Source organism: Puntigrus tetrazona, chromosome 6 (assembly GCF_018831695.1).
Source record: "Puntigrus tetrazona isolate hp1 chromosome 6, ASM1883169v1, whole genome shotgun sequence".
NCBI lineage: Eukaryota > Metazoa > Chordata > Actinopteri > Cypriniformes > Cyprinidae > Puntigrus > Puntigrus tetrazona.
The window spans coordinates 18,668,456-18,683,937 of record NC_056704.1 but is presented as its reverse complement, the minus strand read 5'-3'; the positions used below and the strand labels follow the sequence as shown (position 1 = coordinate 18,683,937).

At 37.7% G+C, this 15,482-nt stretch overlaps 1 pseudogene; it reads left to right on the top strand.

The window, feature by feature from the left end:
- Positions 1–14,981, top strand: LOC122347258 (annotated as a pseudogene).
- The last annotated feature ends 501 nt before the right edge of the window (positions 14,982–15,482 follow it).

Here is a 15,482-nt window from a genome sequence, read left to right as displayed (position 1 = left end):
ATGGAGAAAGCACAGTCTCTACAAGCACAGCCTGGATCCAAGGCGCCAGAAAGTACAGCAGAAGATATCTCCAACCTCACGGACGAAGAGCTCCTCCAATGGAGCAAAGAGGAGTTGGTGCAGCGACTCCGAAGGTCTGAAGCCGATAAAATGAGCGTCATTCTGGATCACAGTAATCTGATTCGGGAGGTGAACCGCAGCCTCCAGCTGCATCTGAACGAGATCCGGGGGCTGAAGGTGAGCGGATGAGATCATGGGTGTCTGGAGCACACCTGTGCTCTCTAAAGATGCGCCAGAAGCACCTAGGTGCACATCGTACTGCTTGTATAACGCATTGAATATTTTCTTACTGCATTATTGCATTATATATATATATATATATATATATATATATATATATATATATATATATATATATATATATATATAGTATAATTATTAATTTATTATTAATATTTAATGTTTTTGATGTTTGAACTGTAACCATAGAACACCTGTTGTGCATGAATGTGAGCCTTGCCCAATTTTTAACCATGAATATTGCATATAAAGACACATTAACATAAAAATGCATGTTTTATGATTTTAACACACACACACACACACACACACACACACACACACACACACACACACACACACACACACATATATATAATTAGCCATATAAAGACATTCACAGTGACCACATCTGTCAAGTTCCATGAAAATAGTCCATATGACAATTGAACTTATACTTGCATTTTTTAAGCAATGCAATATATTTTGAAACTCTTTCATCTCAGTTTAAATTCAATCATCATATGTCACGCAAAGTTTGGTAACAGTTGTGCCAAATGCATTTGGTTCTTGTGTGTGTTTCAAATGAGGTGTTGCTCTAATGATTTTGTTAAATCATAGTTTTAGAGTGTTCTATATTAGATCAGTGACATATACATGAGAACATTGCTTGAACAACACCTTTTAACTACATTCATACTGAATTATTAAATCAAAGAAATTATATGATATAGTTTGTGTGGCCTTAGAAATTGTCCTTGAATGGCAACATTTTAAAATATGTAAAAACTTTTATATATTTTGTGTTCTCAATTGTGGTGAAGGAGGTAAACCAGAAGCTGCAGGGCGACAATCGGGAAACTGCGAGACCTCTGCTGTTTTCTGGACGATGACCGGCAAAAGGGCAAGCGAGTGTCGCGCATGAGTGGCAGCGTCTGGGCCGCTTCAGTGCCAGCGTTATGCGTAAGGAGGTGGCACTGTACCTTCAGAAGCTGACAGAATTGGAGCGCAAGCAGGAAGAGGTCATTCGGGAGAACCTGGAACTTAGGGAAATTTGCCTGCTGATAGACGAGGAGAAAGGGGGCAGTGTAGGGAAGGGGGCCAAAGTGGCACGGGTCCGTTGGGTGCCGTAACTCCATTGATAGCCAGAGTGGGCTCTTGGTACCCGGCTTGATGCGGGGCGTGGGGACGGGCCCAGCACTTCGCTAGCGCTGGAAGCGCAGACAGCTCTGAGCATCCACACCATAAGCAGCCACAGCCACCGTCTAGCGGAGGACCTGGGAATAAAAGCCCAGAGATCCAGAAGGCTCGCCTTGGGAAAAGAGGGGAAGGAGATCGGGTGGAGATCTCTAGCCCTGACCCTCCCGTCCGACACAGAAGCACCAGCCTGGAGTATCCTTCGTACTGCCCCAGCCCTGCCGACCACGCTGTGGCTCCATATCTGTGCCTGACCATCGGCTGATTAGAGGGCTTAGTCCGGGAAAAATATGGTCGATCCCTTGGTCACGGGTCAGAGACTCATCCAAAGCACCATCTGGCTCCAGGACAACCAATGAGTCCTGAGCTCTACATCCAGAGGCACAGGGGCAGCTTAGGAAGTGGGCCTGGGAGTCCAGAAGCTAGACACCTGCTGCTAGGAACGTCAGAGCTCCACCATGACAAAAGCAAGCTGGGGAGGAAGTAGTCCTGAGATGTTGAGGCACCAGTACAGCATGAGCCCTGAACATGGGAAGTTTGGCAGCCCTGGTAGAGACGTCACCTCGGAGGTTGGCAGGAGAAGAGCTGTCGCCACACCATCGGAGCCTTTACAATGGTGTGAATGGTGGGTCTGAAATGCAAAATGACATAACAAAACAAAGTTGTGCTTTTATGCCTGAAAAATGTTTCTCCTTTCTCTATTTTTATCTCACGTTCACCAGTTCAGTATCTGATTAGTAGCTAATACACCAAATATACGACCTGATAAATGGTAAAAAGAGAAACAGAACTTTAGGAGGTTTAATCAAAAAACTTTCCACTTCTGATGTCGTGATGATGAGTTTGTCACGTTCAAGTGCTTTGTTGTTGGAATGAATAGAAATCGTGGAGGATGGCAAGTTTATTCTTGCCTATTTCTTTGGAAAATCTGATCAAAGCCAAAACATATACAATATTTTTAGTCAGTATTTAACTAAATGTAACATCCCATTTATTTGGCAACCATATAAACATCATCCACACTGTCTAGATGAGGGGTGTTCAATCCTGTTGTCGGTTCCTAGCACTATCCTGCAGAGTTTACATCTGAAAAGAGTTTACCTCTGATTTACTCTGCCTGAAACAGCTAATCAAGATTAGTAGACACATCTGGTGTTTGGACAGGTTGGAGCTAATCTCTGCAGCACCTCTATCACCAGGACTGGACACCTTAATCTAGCAATAGACTGTCAAATAAATATTATAAATGCTATAACATGCATACAATATGCATCATATGGTTATTTATACTTTTGGTTCTCTCCTACGCCATATTTAAAGTTTCTGACCTGATCAAAATGATCTCTAAATTCCTAATCATAAATATGGCTTCTGAGGTAATTTATGTCCAATTTGCAGTAAAACAGCGTTACCCGGATATCTGATGATTGCTGATGTCAAGGTCTTTGAGGTTTCTAGCGTGCCGACCACTTTCAGATTGCAATGGACTCTGCTGAAGTTACTCATGATTGGCTCATCTATCTTGAAGCACAGTTAATTATTTCTCCAGAGACACCAGACCTACTCCTGGTATGGCGAGAATCAAAACTAAACAACTTGGACATTGTGTTAAACTTCTCCATTCACTGTTTGGCCTCCTTTATGACATGCAAATTTCTGTGCAAAGTACTAAAAATGTATAATAGCATGGTTCGGTACTTAGAGGACCTCTATAGAGAAATGTAATACTGCACATTTAAAACCATAGAATTAGACATCACAAACATCTTTTTAAAACTGAAACATCTTTCAAAAACGTCAGCACAAATCAAACACATATAAAATCACATACTTATTACACTGGATGAAGGACTTTCTTTGTGTCTGTTAAAAAGTATCTTCTATATATTCTATTTGTCTGCAGTAAGAACGTAACTGGGTCATACTACATCCGCCATATTGTTTTTGTCATGTGACCTAATGCATCAGTTCTGCCGCTTCACTGCCATTCACAACTCCTCTCCTGAGGCCTATAGCAATAGTAAAATGTATCTATTTTTTTGTACCCTATATGGCAGGGAAGTAGGCATATTAAGACATAACTCAAAATTTTGTCTTTTGCTGCTTTACATAAGTTATTTGTGCAATTGACTACTTATGATATAAAAGATGTGCTGACTGTTCAAAATCCCCATGATTTTAAATAAACACACACAAACACACATTAGAGAAATGGTGCAAATCAAAGGAGCTGGGCAGCTATGTGCATATCCCACAGCTGCAGATAACGATTTCTACAGGAGAACATGCTGAGTAGCCTATAGTTCACGCCGCCCATAAAACACTCACCTCAAGGTGAAAGATGTGACTCACTTTGCATTCATTAGCTTCAAGAAATGCCCCCTTAAGATGAAATAAGAACCAAGAAAGAGCAGATTGATGCCCCGATTTAAATAACTCAGAATACAGAACTTCTTTAGCTGACTTTCGGCAGTTAAACTGGCTTCTCTCATCTTTTCAGAGAAAATTTATTCGTTACGTTTAGGGTAGCACCTTCCTGGTGATGAAAAAACATTTTCTAACTTGACAAGGTCAAAAAGAAATCGATGATAGTTGTTGAAAGATATAAGCTTTACAAATGGCAGAGAACCTCAAGAATGGCTTTCAGCTCAGCACTAACAATAAAAGGTAATTGCTAACAAGATGACTGTTGTTGGATGCTGTGGTTTCAGCATTGTCCTATGTGTCTGTAATGCTGCTGTAGACATTTGTCACTGTCACAGACTGTTCTGGTGTTGGTCCCAAAGGGGAAACCGCACGTCCACTGACCCTGTACACTTCCACATCATCCATATCTTCCCCTGAACGACCCTAATGCTGCTCTGAAATGCCTTGCGGTGTCGATGATCTAATAGACTAGAGTGTGTGTGTGAAGTATTGGGTTTTAAAGGGGTAGTGCACAAAAAAGAAAATCCATGGACATTTTCTCAGCTTTATATAACTTAGAACCTTCTGTAGAACAGAAAATAAGATATTCTGAATTAGAATTTTTCCGAACACTACAAGTCAAGGGAGTTCAGAATGTCTAAAATGATTAAAACGATAAAACAATCCCTTTAAAATGAATCAGTTTACTTTAGAGTGTTCATTTATTACTTAGATAACAAGGATATTGTTGATGTTTCTGTCAGTGACCGGTTTTATAGAGAATCTATCAGCATTGTCGGCATTTACCGTTGCAGTCACGATGCTCGGACCAATGCTATTTATTTATTTGGTTCATTCAACTGTAGTAAACTGAGTTTTATAAGATATATCACAGTTATATCACAGTTTAACTGGGATTATATCGCAGTTTGTGACATAAGAGCTTTGGTTGTCTATTTGCAGCCCGGCATGATGGAAGTCATTACCGTATTGACATTGCATTGTGTAGCTATTAAAAAATCCATCCATTCAAATGGAGGTGTGTTGCAGTGTGTGCAGTCGCTACAAATCATAAACGTAGTATTTGTAGTGGGAATTAAACTTGTGCGTAGATGTAGTGATGTTGAAGCTCTGGATAATCCTGTAAGAGGTTTTCAGAGAATTATTATTTTTCTGCTTTCTTAGCGTGTGGCTCTTATTCAAAAAGCCAAAGCACATGATTATAAACATCACATTGACTTTAGCCAACAAAGTTCAGATAAATGAGCATCTAAATAACAGCGTCACAAGACAATCCCTCTGCCTTTTTTATGAAATCCTGCACAAAAACAAGCACCTCTTGACCTCCTCTAAACTAATCTTTATGCCATCACGGTGCTAGCTTTTTTTTTTATATTCTGGTTAAGATGCAGGGCGGCTTTATTTGGACTTTGCATGGGAATCACGTTGTACAGTAGCTAATGCTGTCAGCTCATGCCGGAAATTTGGTCGCTGGTTTTGGATTTCACATGAAAGCTGTTTCCATACAGGCAGTACAGTATACGGCTACACTGAGCTGACAACATCTGTCGATATCCAGCTTTATGCTGAAGAAAACGTGTCTTGAACATTAAAATGAGGCATTGTTTTATAGGCAGAGAAAAATGGGCACTCTATTCTTCGTTTCTCTCTCTATATCTTGGCTCAGATTTGTATTTTTCAAATTTTTTGCTGACCCCGCACTATGAGCAGATGGAGGGACCAAGGTGTTTTTTAAGAGAGCAAGGTTAAAAGACCAGATCCCCCAAAAATGAAATTTCTGTAATAGTTTACTCATCAAAGCGAACCAATCATTACTCATCATGCCAGAACCAATGTCCTGTTTCTTATGTGTAACATAAAAGACATTTTAATAATACAGTGGTCAATCTTTTCAACCAAATATGAACCATAAAAAAATCATATAAGCGGTGTCCATGTGACTTACAACAGCATTGTGTGATAGTGAAATAAATTTGAATTGATACTATTCAAGTCGTTTGAAGCTGACATCGCTATTTCTCCTAAACGCAGTGATACGATCATGTTTTCTAGCCTGTTAAATTACGCCCGTGTGCTCGTCTAAGCTTTTCTACTTGAAACACTTAAAACTCTTATGCACGTGAGATTTCTTTCTCAGCTACTTTCACTTCAGTTTAAACATGTGACGAATATGAGACCTTCCTAATACCACAGATAAGAGGGAGGCTTTCAAAGAGGAGACAAAGCGGCCATTGCACAACTTCTGGAAAAAAAAGGCCATTTCCTGATAATACAGAAGTCAGACCTCTTCAGACTCAAACTCTCAGCCCTCAGGGAAGCCTGTGGTTTAGGCAGACCTGTATCTCAATTGCTGTGTGTGTGTGTGTGTGTTAGTGTGCGCGTGAAGGCTGTGTTGTGTGCGCTCCTCCGTGACCTTGGGAGATACCCCCCTCTGACTCAGACTCTAAATTTAGCCCTGAAGCTGATGGCTTTCTCAGTGTTTACCTCTACACATACAGTAGGCAAAGACCTTTCCCCCACTTCCACTAACGCAGTCTTACAGGTGTCCTGCTGAATAATCAGGTTCAACTTTAATGCCTTTGCTAAATATATTTGATTACATTTTACGTTTTATTTTTCGTAAAATTGTATCTCTTCATTACACATTATAATGAAAGTTACATTTAATATTTTTTTACATAATTTTATTTATTTTAGTAATTTACAGCCTTTAACAAATTTATTATATAGTGGAAATTATATTTCAGTTTTGTTTTTTTACATTTTATTATTTAAATGTAACTCTTTTTTTAGTGAAGTTTACAAAAGCATTGTATAGTGAAGGCCACATTTTAGTTTTGTGTTATTTTATATTATTAAAATATTAAAATAAAAGAAGAACTCTTTAAAAATAAATCTAATACATGTTTATTTTAGTACAGTTTTTTTTCATCAGTTATTAATAAAGGTTGCTTTTACTATTATTCTTTTTTATTTTCAACGACACCTATGACTTCAGTTAAACAAATATAAAAATAATAATAATAAGCTATAACAAATTAACTATGTACGACAGAAATATAATTTACAAATATTTGTGGCAAAAATATATAAATAGAAATCTCATATAAAGGGGGGAAAAGTCTCGCATGTGAAATGTATTGATGTATATATGGCCTCCTTGTCTTCTTTAGCAGTGTTTAACTGATGCTCAAAAATGCCATAGAGAGTAATAGGCTTACATTTAGGCAGTGGTTCGGTTTAAGCTGATGAAGTGAACAAAAACAGGATCTGGCAAGTGAGAAAACCTCCTATAATTCTTGCCCTATGCACCGTATTTGAGTATTTTTATTTCCCCGGGAAAGAATATTACAGTGAGCTCTTAGTCACGGGCCTCTAATGGATTGTCACGGCAGGCTCAGCTCAGACTGTTGAGTCATGGCTTTGCGTGAGGATTGTGCGTTTCCCAAAAAACTCTGCTTTGCATCTCCACATGTTTTTGCACAACTAAGCATAACTGCAAAAACAACTGTTTTCTGACAGGTTTCCCAGACACTGCAGCTACAATATTGCAGTGAGAATGTAAAATATTTAGACCATCTTTCCATGTATTTCAGAAGCAGCACGCAGCAAATCCAATTGTTTTTGTCTTTAATAAGAAGGCATGTGTGTGATTAACACAATGAAATCTGCGCTACAGTGGAGCCAGCAGCAGGCTGAACCGAACGTGACTCTGCCTGAAGGGATATGGTTTAACGCAGTCATGAGATGCATGAATGTGCATTGAGCTTCATTAGGCAATGACCTTCAGTTTGCATGCTCTCTGAGGGGCATCGTGGCTATTCTTTATAGGATGCAGCATGTGACATTATTTTAGTGTGTTGAAAGGTGCTATAAGCAGTTTAAGCCGCTTTAACGTCAACTACACAACCTGAACTGATAAAATAATTAATGTTCAGGAAGAATTTATAATTGGCTATTTTGCAGAATCAGTGCTCAAACCTTGTTAAGAATCGAGTCCTTGCAGCAAAAATCTCAGAAATTAGATTTTGGTTTATCTTACATTTCACGGGTTATTTTTCTGCACAGTTGGACATGAAAGCATATGGCAAGCGCTGTCGTTTCTTGTGCATTTTTGCTACATCTATTGCTACATTTGGAGCGGAGTACATGAAGAATATGATCAATAGAGGTGCAAATGTGTGAAAATGGTCAACTAAGACAACATATGTTTTTATAGGCAGTTACTTGGAATTATGCCTTTGGATAACGAAATCGCCCTGCAAAAAGGTTGCGGGCAAATGTCCACAGCGGTGAGCAAACAATACATGTGTAAAAATGTACCTTATCTATAACTGATTTCTTTTCGTTATTAATCCTAAACAATTGAGAGAAAAGCAAGTAGCTGCTCTTCTCAGCGAAAAAGTGAATTTTGTGATCCCCCCCTCCCGCCGTCAGAGCTTAAGCGTTCCCATGATCTCTAAAAATATAGGACATTCTCCCATAATCCCTGTTTTACGATGATGGAAATGTGTAAGTCTGTCTGCGTTTGTGTTAGCGGCTGTTTGTGTGCATGTGTGTGTGTGTATCGGTTATGGGAGAATGTGAAAGAGATATTCATCTTGACAGAAGTTTTGAACTTGTACAAATACGATTTCGCACATCTTGACCTCCGAGCTGCCTCTTTCAGGACAGACTCCGTCCGACAGATCTGAGTCGCCCGCATGGCATAAATATCAGCCCATGAGCTCTCAGGGCAAATTAAACATTATAAGCTACCAGCCAAGCCCACACAATACAATTTCGATATTCAAGCTCAAGAGCTAAACGCATGCTTAGGGCTTTATTATAATGTAAAGCCTAGTATAATGATTGTTAATGTTAATGGCAGGATACAACAAGAGATTTGGAGAGATCTCCTGCCATGTTTCTAAGAAATGATCTAAGAACTCAATAACCCAAAAAGACGCGTCATACCTAATGCGTTTTATACTGTTTTTAGCAAGTAAAGACCTTTTATTGTAATTGCAATTTTTTTCCTCGGTATTAAGTATTTTATATCAGGCATTTGATTAAAGTTTATTTTTCATCTCTCTGCATTGTGTTGTTATTAAGTTATTATAACTTAATCAAAACAACCCAACTTCCTGGAAAACAATTACTGGTTATCGGTTTTTGGAAATGATCCCATCATAAGTTTTTACCTCCAGAATAAAAACTACAGTGCATTTTAAATATCATAAGCATTTAAATATCATTGTGATCAGACGTTATTGGCAGATTTAGATTGGCAACTGATATTTATATGCATTTTTTTTTTTACCAAAATACCTTCTAGCCCTTCTAGCTTTAAAGTAAAAATAAAGTAAAAACAGCAACAGATATTTTCGCTCGTATTTTCTGTTATGTGATTGTTCAATCAACACCAATCATGATATGTTGTATACCGTGCAATAGTGTCATACGTCACCAGGAAAAAATCTGTTGTTTTCATTGAAAGTGAAATATTGCAGTTATATTTTGATTAATAATCATGCGGCCGAAAACAAATTTCGCAATGACCCATATGCATGGGTGAATCATAATCACAAAACGTTGTCTAACATGCATTTAGAAAACAGATAGGATGAAGTTTTATTATTTGCCAAAATGAATAACAGCAAAGCCTGATGATCATGTTATCTGGTATGATTTGAGAACATTCTGCTTCAATGGATGCAAATCTCAATCGTGATTGAATGATACTGAGAATCCTTGCTTTTGATTTTTATCATCACCAAATATTGATTGGATCCTTATCCTTGATCATCCTTTGAGCATTTGTGGAGCAGAGTCCTAAACCTCTTTGTCGTTCTTATTATCTGCTGTTTGATCAAAGCGGAGGGCCAGTCTCTCTTCTGGACATCAGTTTTGGTTCACGTTCCCGGTTGTTCCTGCGCTTTATCTCTTTTCACGTTGTGAATGTTAGCGGATAAACCGGCCAGGATGTCTGCTAAAGCCTCCTAAAGTGTTTCTTAGAAGTCCACAGACTGGCATGAATCTTTAATGGCTGACTGCATGTGCACGCCTGAAGCAAATATGATAACGAGATGAAAAAACTGAAGTGGTGAATGAAACAGAGCACTATTGATGCCGGCTTAATGGAGGCAAGCTCAGAAAGAATGGATGTGCCATCACTCTATCCGAATGAATATCGAATGACTTTGAACAGTCAGAGTACAGGAAAGCTGGCTAACCTCTGATTAACCTGCCAATGAAAGCTGCACTTGTGCGTTGTGGTGTCAGTTTGTAGCTACCCATAAAAGCAGTCAGTGACATTGCGAATGGTATTTAACCGTATGCTCTTACTTTGCTAAATTATACCCTCAACAGAGTGTTTCAGCCCAAAGGACTGGTGTGTGTGTGTGTGTGTGTTTGACAGGGTGGCATATGGGAAAAGCAGACAGGTTCACAGTTGGTTTAGCCTGGGCAGGCATGCAGGACATGTTGTCACCACCAGGCTCTGTAAAGCAGGTAAACAAGAGGGTTTGCCTGTGGTCTCCGGTGTGCAATTGAACCTTAAAAAGAGAAAATAACTGCTCAGGCGCTGTGAGGGCAGCAAATTATGTCAAGAGCCTCTTATTTCCTCTACAGACCACCCTCGGTGTCAAGCTTAATGTGCGCCAATCACACTGAAACTTACCAACACCTCTGTGGAAAAATCAAATCCAAATGCTTTCAATTTTTGTTCATTGTTGAGGATTGTATTATGACAATAAGCTGCTATTATACTTTTTCAGTGGCTTTGGCTCTAGAAGTATTTTTGTCCCTCATACTATTATACACTCCTACAAATTAAGTTCTTTTTTGCATCTATGGATGCGTGAAGAACATTAAACATCCATGCTAACGGTTCAGTGATCAAAAATGTTCTTTATTGTATAAAGGTTCCCCAAGATTATTAAAAAAATAGGAAAAATGTTTTTTTAGAGCTCACTGACAGGTTGTTTTGGGACCCAAAATTGTTCTTTAATGGCATTTCAGAAAAAAACCCCTGAAATCTGTAGAAAGTAGGGTTTCCTTTTATGAAAAAACCCCCAAAACAACCAGCTCCAAGACAAATCATGACATTATAACCTTTGATGCACTGAAAAAAAAACTAGGCTTATGAAAACTGAATATGAAAAAGTTGTATAAAGGTCTATTATGACAAACTCAAACTTTGTAGCTACACAAAAAGATGCAGATAAGAAGTATAACTATTCAACTTTTGCTTACAAGAGTAAAATCATTGTATTCTCAGTGTATTGCAAAATATTCCCTTGTAACAGCATGGCTTCCACAGAAGCAAATTAATCTTTGCTTTGGTATTTTGTGGATTTACATGCTAGCATTAAAAATCTCCATTTCCCTATAGAGAAAATGAATGGGCTTTGTTCTTCCAGATCCGACTGCTGTGCAGAAAAACTTAATAAAAGTCTTTTTTATCTTCACAGCTTTGATATCAGCAGGATGTTGCAGCAACAACTGCAGGAACGTGAAGCTCTGGGACAGGTGAGTTCTGCTCAAATGACTTCGGCTCTGTTCCAAACCCTAGTGGGCTGCCTACATAGACAGCATTTTAAGGCATCACTGGTGTGTTCCTGAAGTGAAGGCTGTTCCAAAACGGTAGGCAGCTAAATTATGCTGCCTTATAAGAAAGGCCAACATCTAAGGCAGCACTGTATCCTTTGCTGATGCATCGCAACAAACTCCAGTAAGTGCAGAATTTCAATAAATATGACAAAATGACAAATGCAAATATACTTTATTCAAAGTATAAATGAAAAGAAGTGCTAAGTTATTACAAATTACAATGTAATTATTCTATCAAATATTTGTGCATTGTATGTGTTTTATTGTGCTTATTAGAGTATGGAATTGTTATTTTAGATTATAACTATTTGGGACAGTGTTTTTAACTAGTGATTTTTAACTAAAAGTAAAACTTTTTAATTGAAACTATATTTTATTGAAATATTAGAAATATTGCTTTGAAAGTTAATTTGAAGTACTAACAAAATTACAACTAAAAAAAATTAAAAAAGAAGAATTACTAAAGCACAAAAATACAACTTAAAATTAAAATGAAATAATAAAAACTGAATCAACATATTAATAAATACTATAATAGGATAAATATTGTTCAAATAACATTCAGGCCCATTTTGCAGCTTATTGTGGTAAAAAAAAATTGGTCGAGATGCTGTGACAGAATAAAATAAAATAACCAACCACATCAGAATCAATGACGCCACAATTACAGGCCGACAAAGTCATTGAAATAGTTCTACAGGTCAACAGAAAACATCACGTTGCAGAGAAAGAAAAAAATCACAAATCCAGACACTAGTTCTTCCCACCAAAGTGCTCATTATATTAAGTAGGTACACAGAATTTTATTTCCTGGCAGACTGACCCGCTCACCCTAACTCCCGAAATTGTGAAGCAGTCAGAGTTCTGTCTGATCTGATTTTCACAAGTGCTTTCCAGTTTTGTGTGCAATATGCATGAACAGCCTGCGCTGTCTGAGGCTGATACTAATGGGGTTGCTGCCTATATAGAGCCTTTCAATTTCATTTCAGTTGGATGGAAGAGACGTTACACATCGAGGCAGCTTACTATAGTTAAAAACAGAGCCCACATGTCCCTCTGGTCCATGCATGTAAGCGTCCATATGTGTAATACAACGGTAGAGAGTGACCCTGTCTGTCCGTGATCTCGCAAAGCTGCCCAGCAGGGGCAGAAAATGGCTTTGTTAATATTTAATAACTGAAAGGCAGACGTTTATCCTTAGGGATTACTCACCAATCCCAGTAAGATTTCACAGGAATGCTGAAGGTTTTCAATTTCTTGTTTGTTATAAATTAAAGACACCAACTTCCATGCCATACATGGATGATTTCTGTAATCCTCTTGTTAAACCTGCCATTAAAGAAACAGTTTTGTCATTTTGTAAGCGAAAATGTTGTCATCACTTACTCACCTTCATGTTCAGATCCCTGTATTATTTCCTTTCCTCTATAAAACAAACAGTTATTACATATACTACCAAGCTCTTCTCAAGTTCTCAAGTCAGTCGACAAATGCAAGTTTGAAAAGCATATGTTTGAAATATGGCACTTCAGAAGACTTGAAATATAGAGCACAGGTTGCACGGACTTCATTTATGGTGCCTTTTTCGCCTATTTTGGAGCTTGACAGTATAAATCACCATCCATTTTACTTGAATGAATAACTAAAGCCCTCCTGAAGATCTCTTTTTTGTTGTTGTTGTTGTTGTTTTGTTTTGTTTCACAGAAAAAAGAAACTAATACAGGGTTGGAACAAAACAGAGGTTAGTAAATGATGACACATGTATGTGTATATGTATGTAAAGCAATCTACTCTTACTATTTCCACCATATTTCATAAACATTAAGAGTAATGCTGGTATACAATTCCAAATGAAGGTACTTTTCTTACTGAAGAAGTAAAAAGCGGTTTCTGGTGTTTGATGTTACAGATCTGTGCTGGTCAAATTGCCTGTTTATGTGCTGTATTTTAAGCTCTCTTAATTGTAGTGAATGTTCACTTGTAGTGTCTTTTAAATTTTGAAAAGTCTATTTTAAAAACCTATACTTGCAGATAATATAATACTAAATATAATATAATATAATACTAAATATGATATTTTGAACACTTTTTTTGACTGTGATGTTGACAAACACACTAAAACCCATGTAAAATACTTGATTATAATTATAATTTAATTGTTACTATATTGTAAGTGTAGTGATATATAAGTATATGTAACTTTATCATTAAAATTGTATAACATTTACATGACGTACAGGTTTAAAAAGAAATGACACAATAAGAACAGACTTAAAATTCAAAAAGTTTAAAAAGCTTAAAATTCAAAACTGTAATTGTAATATTGACTAGGCAGAGGTAGTATATTTCAGCAGAACAAAAAATTCACACAGGCTTAGAAATACTTGAGGTTGAGTAAATGTTGACAGAATTTAAATTTTTGGGGGGGTGAACTGTTCCTTTAAGGAACATTTTTGGTGGGGTGAACTTCAATTTAACATATTCAGTTGGTGAAAACAAGTGCTGACCAACGCTGACAGAAACCAACAATAATGGCCGTTTGTTGACAGTATATAAGTTTTGTAATAAATGCTATTTTTTAAAGGTATGCTGAAGAGTAATTCTTTTGGGAGTATACACAATAAAAAACAATGAAAATTGAAGGCAACCACCTTCAGCAGATTTTTACGTTTTCTCAACTTAGAAAACGCCTACAAAAATAAGTTGAGAAAACTCAAAAATCTGGTTGCCTTAAAATTTGAAGTTGGCTATTTTTTTTACAGTGTAGGGGGACATCAGTATTTTAACAAAAAGTTACAATATATGTAAATGCATATATGGGAGAGTAGAGTACACTAACACACAGATGGCTTCAAACTCCGAAAATCCTATTTTGGCCTTTTTATTGTTGAAAACATGCCTTAGCTTAAAGCTAAATTTCTGTCTCCGCAGTTTTGATGGCTCCTCTTGACCACGCCGTTGACCGGAGGTATGGCTTGACTCAGGGGCCCCAGGAGTCCCGCTCTCACCAGGCACATATTCCATCCCTTCACCTCGACAGTCAGGCCCCATTTGAGTTTTCATAACAGCAGTCGCTTTGTGGGACCCTCTGGTGCAATCATTCGAACGGGGACTGGAGCGAGACCCAGGATGTTTTCGGGTGAAAGACGACGCTCGCGCAAACCACAGAAACAGACACACCCACGCACGACTATGAGAATCTAAATGTCTCCTGTGGTTTACAGATGTTTAACAGTACTGCATTTGGGTAATCAAACACTCGAGCCGTCCCTCTCTCTATATCGGTGTCTCTCTGTATCATCCTGAGTAGCAATAGGACACAAGAAACACAATGCTGTGGCTTCTCTGAAGGTGCTTCCCTGCCCTTGATGTTTATTTATGCAGTTTCTTTTCAACCAAAGCAGTTTGAAATATCTCTAACCATGCATCTATGATGGAGTATCAGTATCATGTTTGCTAGTTTTTCCATATCTTGGATTGTTTTTATTTTTACATGCGAGGTGTTTCTGAACACCAACGAAAGCAGAATGGACTCTGTACATGTTGTCAGTGGCTGAATAACCTCATCAGTGTTTTCACTGATCCTGTGTGTGTGTATGTGTGTGCGTGTGTGTGTTTATTGGCTTTATTATTCCTTCCTTCAAGCTCCTGTATATAAGCTAATGAGGTGTTTCTTCATGTTGTTTTATATACAGAAATACAACATAGTACAATAGTAAATTAATGGATTAGTTTTATATGCATATAATGACTATTATTTTTGACTTACAGTTATTATTATACCGATAATAATATGAATATATCTATGTGCAAAATATTAAAGGATTTTCATTATGTACGCTTGCGTGCCATTTATTATTAGTTTCACTAACACTAAAGCGTAAAGCTTTAGTCAGCAATCTGCAGAGACACGGATAGATTTCCAAGTTGTCTGTTTTCGTGTAAATTAGAGACGCGTTCTGCCATTTCAGGATGATTTAAAATTA